The sequence below is a fragment of the Orcinus orca genome, chromosome 19 (assembly GCF_937001465.1).
Source record: "Orcinus orca chromosome 19, mOrcOrc1.1, whole genome shotgun sequence".
NCBI classification, from domain to species: domain Eukaryota; kingdom Metazoa; phylum Chordata; class Mammalia; order Artiodactyla; family Delphinidae; genus Orcinus; species Orcinus orca.
The window spans coordinates 9881280-9887891 of record NC_064577.1 but is presented as its reverse complement, the minus strand read 5'-3'; the positions used below and the strand labels follow the sequence as shown (position 1 = coordinate 9887891).

Sequence of the window (6612 nt, the reverse complement as noted above, 5' to 3'; positions counted from 1 at the left end):
GCGGCGAGCGGGGGCCACTCTTCATCACGGTGTGCAGGCCTCTCACTATCGTGGCCTCTCTTGTTGTGGAGCACAGGCTCCAGACGCGCAGGCTCAGTAGTTGTGGCTCACGGGCCCAGTTGCTCCGCGGCATGTGGGATCTTCCCGGACCAGGGCTTGAACCCGTGTCCCCTGCACTGGCAGGCAGATTCTCAACCAGTGCGCCACCAGGGAAGCCCCATTGGTGTGATTTTTATTTAACGTTTGTTTTATTCATCACCATATGTCCAGCCAGCACCTTTTACAGTGCCTGATCTGATATGTGCACTCAAAACTTCTTCTCTGGGAGGCGTGAGTGAATGCAAGTTGTCAATGAAAAAAATCAATCAATAGTCAATCTAAGAAAGAAATGGAAATTTTTATTACAGCCAACCTGAGGATTAAAACCCAGGAAATAGCCTTTCAGAAAGCTCTGAGCACTGCTTTTCCTGTTAGAGGTCCAGGCACTTAAGTTTTTGAGACAAAGGGTTATACATCAAAGTAACATGTTGACGGTTTACGTAGTCCAACAAGGCAAGTAGTGGGTTACTGTGACCCCTTACAGGGTTGAAAGAGGAATGTTATCTCCTGAGGAGTTACCTTGCTGGCGCCAGGAGAAAATACCCCCCTCCCTTTTTTTTGGCGAGTAGGCATTCCTGTGTCTTCTGAGGGGGTCTAGTTAATGTATAATGCAGATGCACAATGCACATTAAAGGGACGAAAGTAGTGGCTCAAACAGGCAGAGAGAGAATTTTATGTTTAAAATGTTTCTTGTCCTGCCTTAAAAATAATTGTATTTCCTCTAAGTAAACCAGTTCCTTACAGTAATACAACTGCTTTTATCACCCAACCGCACTTGGGTCCGTTAGCCAAACACTCAGCAAAGCCAGTCCACTGACACTAGGCTGTGGTGAAGTGTGGTGTTTATTGCAGGTGCCAAGCAAGGAGAATAGGCAGCTCATGCTCAAAAAGACCCAGACTCCCCAATGGCTTTCAGGGAAGAGTTTTTTTTTTTTTCTTTGCGGTATGCAGGCCTCTCACTGTTGTGGCCTCTCCCGTTGCGGAGCACAGGCTCCAGATGCTCAGGCTCAGCAGCCATGGCTCATGGGCCCAGCCGCTCCGCGGCATGTGGGATCTTCCCGGACCGGGGCACGAACCCGTGTCCCCTGCATCAGCAGGCGGACTCTCAACCACTGCGCCACCAGGGAAGCCTGGGGAAGAGTTTTTAAAGGCAACATTTGGGATGAGGGTTGCAGGGGACATGACTTTCTTCTGATTGGTTGTTGGTGGTGGGGTAACAAGGTGGTCTTGCGACTCTTGATCGTCAACCTTCTGGTTCCAACTAGTCTGGGGTCTATGTGCTTGTGGTCAACATGTACCCCATCCTCCACCTGGGTGGGGGCGGGGGGGAGAGGTCTTAGTTCTTGCAGAACAATTCAAAGATGTGTGTCAGATTGTATATATATCCCTCGAGGAGGAACTAGTACCCTGTTTTATTGCTGACCTATTGTTTCTTGACTGCTTTTCCTCTGTTCCTGCGTTCCCTCACTTCCCTAATTAATAACTGCTTGAGTCTGCTCTTTGGAATTCAGGGAAGACCTAGGAGACCAAAGCCTTTTTCTACAAAAAAGAAATGGGTACGGAGGGGCTTTTTTACCCAGGAGGACCCCACAGGGTCCTGCTCGGTTTCAATCCCCCTTTTCTTTGATCCTCCTCAATCCTAAGGGGAACAGGGGCAGGACAAGAAAGAGAATAAAGTTTTGGATAGAGAGGTTAATCATAAACTCAGCAGGGGAACTCGGTTTTAAGGGGACTCGATTTCACTTTACAGGGGGTATACGTGGTTAGAGCGTGGACTCTAGAACTGGACCGCCTGGATGCATGTCCTGCCCCTAATCTCATCCTGGCTGTGTGCCTTATCAAGTTGCCCTCTCTGAGCTTATTTTTTCACAAATAACACCAACTTTGATTTGAGAAGGTTGCTTTGAAGATTATATGAGTTAATGCTCAGAAAATGCTTACCAGTGCCCTGGCATATCATCAACAATCAGGAAATATTTGCTCTTGCAATTATGTGCAAAATACTCTTAGTGTCAGGAACAATGGGGAAGGCTTCACCCAGGAGGTGGCATTTGAGCTGAGACTTCAAGGCTGAATAAAAATGTGCCAGGCAGCAGTGGAAGGTAGTCAGAATCACCAATGAATGATAAAGTGTTCAAATCGTTGAGAAAAATCCTGAGATAATTCAGGAATACTGGAGACTAAAGTGCAGCGACAACAAAAATAAGCTAATAACTGGAAAGATTATACCAAGTTCATGGGTAGGAAGACTAAACATTGTAAAGATATGCATTCCTCTCAAATTAATCTATAAATTCATTTCAATTCCAATGAAAATCCCAACAGAATTTTTATTTGACAAGCTAAATCTAAAGTTCAAACTTTTGCAAGGAGCCGAGAATAGATAAGACACTTCTGAGGAGAGGGGGGAAATGAGTCTTATCAGAATAAGACTCACTAAGTGATAGTAACTGACGTAACCGTTAGCTATTGGCATGAAGATAGAAAAATAGATGAGTAGCGTAAAATGAAGAGCCTAGAAGTAGACCCAGGCTTAGATGGAAACTTGCTACGCAAGAAAGATTACATGGACTAACCAGTGCCTACTGGCAGCTGCTAAACTAATTAGTTTTTAGCAGTAGAGGCATTTTTCTTTCACTAAATATGTTAAACACATAACAAAAGTTTAATCATAATATGTAACAAATTAATAAAGTTATTTCTGATTTTTTAATCCACGAGTCATTCAGTTTTTTCCGATTCTCATCAATTGAAATGGGAATTCAATTGATACGTGCAAATTTATCTACCAGAAAATACTGACAAAGTACTGATGAGGACGTGTAGCAACCGCGTCTCTCATTCATTGCTGGTGGGAATATAAAATAGCGCAAACACTCTGAAAAATAGTTCGGTGGTTTCTTATAGAGTCAAACATACATTTACCATAAAACCCAGCATCACACACCTGGGAATTTATGCTAGCGAAATGAAAACTCATGTTCACACAAAAACCTATATGTGAATGTTCAGAGGAATTTTATTTACAATAGCTCCAAGCTAGAAACAATCCACGTGCCCTTCAGCGGGTGAGTGGTGAAGAAGCTGCACTTTATCCACGCAGTTGGAATACTACTCAGCAGTATAAAACAAGAAAGAAGAAAGAAAGAAAAAGAACGTACTTGGATGGATCTTAAGGGCATTATGCGGAGAGTAAAAAGCCAATCACAAAATGTTACGTACGGCATTCCATTTATATAACATTCTGCAAGTGAAAAAAACTAGAGGGAGGTGGAACAGACCAGTAGATGCCAGGGGTCAGGGTTGGGGGAGAATGTGACTATAAAAAGGTGACTGAGCAGTTTTATATCCTAACTGTAGTGATGGACATACTAATCTATCCACGTGATAACGTTTCATGGAACTACACCCACACCCGCATACACACACACACACACACACACACACACTGCATGTAAAAATCATTAAAACCAAATAAAGTCTGTAGTTGAGTTGTTAGGATTGTACCAATGTCAGTTTCCTGCTTTTAATAGCATGCTGTGTCTGTATGGAATGCTGTGGTGGGGCAGTCTGCAGAATGGGAACTCTCTGTACTCTTTTTGCAACTCCTTATAAATTAAACTATGTTAAAATTTAAAAACCCTTTTAAAATTGCAGTAGGTAAAAAATAAACTTTAGACTAATGAATCCCATCCCTCCCAATTCATATTTTTATGGCTGATATTGTAGCAAAGAGAATGGTATTACTGTTGAGAGGGTGACATGCATAAAACATGCCTAGGAATGCAATTGGTGAATAGTTTTTCTTAAACTTTAGATACTTTTATTCGAGTCTATTTGTGTCTATTTGGGCAGGGTGTGTAAGTATTTCTATGGATAGAGCAGCTACAAGCACTGGTCACTGCTACTAAAAGCAGGCATCGCTTGTCTCCAGGCTTTAACTTGGGAACACTGTTTTATTTGTAAACAAGTTTTGGTTGCTAAAAATTCAGCAACCAAAATTCAGCTTGATTCGCTCAGAGTATAGGATGTTGCCATTAGAAGAGAGCGTTGGTCAGCTTTCGGCAGGTTCAGCTTGCAACAGCAAATATTTACTCCAGAGCTGCAAGTCGGCTGGGAGTCTGCGGTTTTCCAACTCTGCTCCCGGCTGTGGGTAGATTGTGGGCAGCTCCACACTCTTCTCATTTCTGAACTGTGGGTCTGCTTCACTTGCTCTCTCATTCCGAGACCCAGACTGAGGAAGAGGACGCTCTCAGGACACGCTGTTCCCAAGGCGGAGAGCAGGAGCAAGAGTGCTGGTGGGAACTCGCAGCACCTCTAGAGCTTCTGCTCAGGTACAGCGTACCTCATCTCCCCGCTTCCACTAGCCAAAGCAAGTCCCGTGGCCAAGTCCAAAGTCAACAGGGTGGGAATTGTACTCTGTCTGCAGGGAAGGATTGCAAAGATGGGAAGGGAATTAATAATTGTGCACAAATAATCTGACCTACCACACGTGATAAATGTTAAGTCCAGGGCACTACACTTAACATCTTGTAGAAGTGGTGTGTGTGGAAATGGGATCAACTTATTTGAGTTATATGAGCTTGGTTACTTGAGTTACAAGAATTCAGAAGTGAGATGGTTGTTACAGGGATATAAATTAACATAGCTCTTCAAACTGGAAAGTGAAATCAGACTTTTTTTCATACAAAATAAGTCTTATTTGGATGATTACTTTGACAATAAATACTGACTTTGCCAATTAGGTTATATAGAGGATGTTTCCCATAAGCCAACTGTGCTAAATTTGTAGCTTCAATATTTTGACACATGTATAGTTGAATCTCATGATAACAGAAAATAACTGTCCATTGTAACAGATGTATTGAAACTGTAAGATGTATTACAATTAACAATATTTTCATTTTCCCAAGTCTTTCTGAGTATATTGAGTCTTAAGAGATGCTTCTATGGTGAAAGAGGTATTTAATTATCATTTGAAAATCCTAATAAAGACTTTTTGGTGGAATTCTTGAAAGTTGAACAGGAGAATGACCCTAAAAGTCTAAGCAGCAAATGCTTTTCTGAGCCAGGTGCTTTCCAGTTCTTTGCTGTCAGTGAAATTGAGTGAGAACCAAATCAGGCTGCCAAATGATACAACATCCAAAACAATTTTCTATGATAGATCATTAGGCGATTTTTGGTGAATTTGGTGCAACTTGGGAAAGTTCATAGAAGTAAGGAACTCTGCTCTTAAAAATCTTCTATTCCTATCTATTTACCTCAGCAAAGTTGCTCAGAGCCTACATCTATAACAGAAAATAAGGATAGAATTGATGCTGAATCTTGCCTCCACCAGGTAATAAGTAACATTCATCCATGGCTAACTGCTAACAAATTAAGCCCCATCGACCTTATTGAACTGCCTTTGCAATCAAATTTCACTTTTTATATATAATAATTATTTATAAAAATCTCTTATATTTATGTTGCTTTGGTTAAGTATATACTAATAATTGCTGTCATAACTTAAAGCAGAAGAAAATTTTAACTCTTAGAGCCTTACTTTCATAAAAAATTTTGAAACATGAGTATTTCAATTTGTACACATATTTTTATTGTGGAAAAATATGGTTGGGAGAGCAGTAGAAGACTTCAAATAAAAAATATGTTAACAGAGATTTTATTAACTAAATGGAATGGAAATATAAGATAAATGAGAAACATAACTAGATAAAATTTTGGTCTGTCAAGGAAGAGTTTATTTGAGTAATTTTAAAGTGGAGGGCTTCCCTAGTGGCTCAGTGGTTAAGAATCCGCCTGTCAATGCAGGGGACACGGGTTCTTGCCCTGGTCCGGGAAGATCCCACATGCCGCGGAGCAACTACGCCCGTGCACCACAACTACTGAAGCCCGTGCGCCTGGAGCCTGTACTCCACAATAAGAAAAGCCACCGCAGTGAGAACCCCACGTGCACCGCAACAAAGAGCAGCCCCCGCTTGCCGCAACTAGAGAAAGCCCGAACGCAGCAACGAAGACCCAACGCAGCCAAAAATAAATTTTAAAAAATAAATAAATAAAGTGGATAATAGCATGTATCAAATTACTATGATTTTTAGATTCCATTGGATACATGTTGAAAAGTGAAGTAACAATTTTATTTTTAAATGATATTTATAATAACCAGACATGACATTCTTTGCAACTATCAGTTTGAGCTATATGAAATTGTTAATATTCAACCATTTTCAACCTACAAATATGGCAGATTCTATGGCTCAAATTAGTATTTAAACTTATGCTATAATAACCTAAATGAGAAAAGAACTTGAAAAAGAATAGATACATGTATATGTATAACTGAATCACTGCTGTACACCTGAAACTAACAAAACATTGTTCATCAACTATACTCCAATATAAAATAAAATTTTTTAAATAAATAAAAAATATATACATAAAAACATTTTTTAATAAACTTATGATAAAAAATTTAGATGACAACTTAAAATGTGGAAAGAGATACATAATTTT

General features: G+C 40.4%; 1 protein-coding gene across 7 annotated transcripts in view; it reads left to right on the top strand.

Moving 5' to 3' along the window:
* XAF1 (XIAP associated factor 1) overlaps positions 1-6612 on the top strand; it is an 84999-nt gene that overhangs the window by 54042 nt on the left and 24345 nt on the right. Inside the window, exon 1 of one of the 7 annotated variants that reach the window (XM_049702045.1) lies at positions 5346-5437. The exons of the other annotated variants lie outside the window; for them this stretch is intronic. The gene's annotated coding sequence lies outside the window, so the exon portion shown is untranslated. Of the gene's footprint in view, positions 1-5345; positions 5438-6612 lie in introns of those variants that run through there. 7 annotated transcript variants of the gene reach the window in all.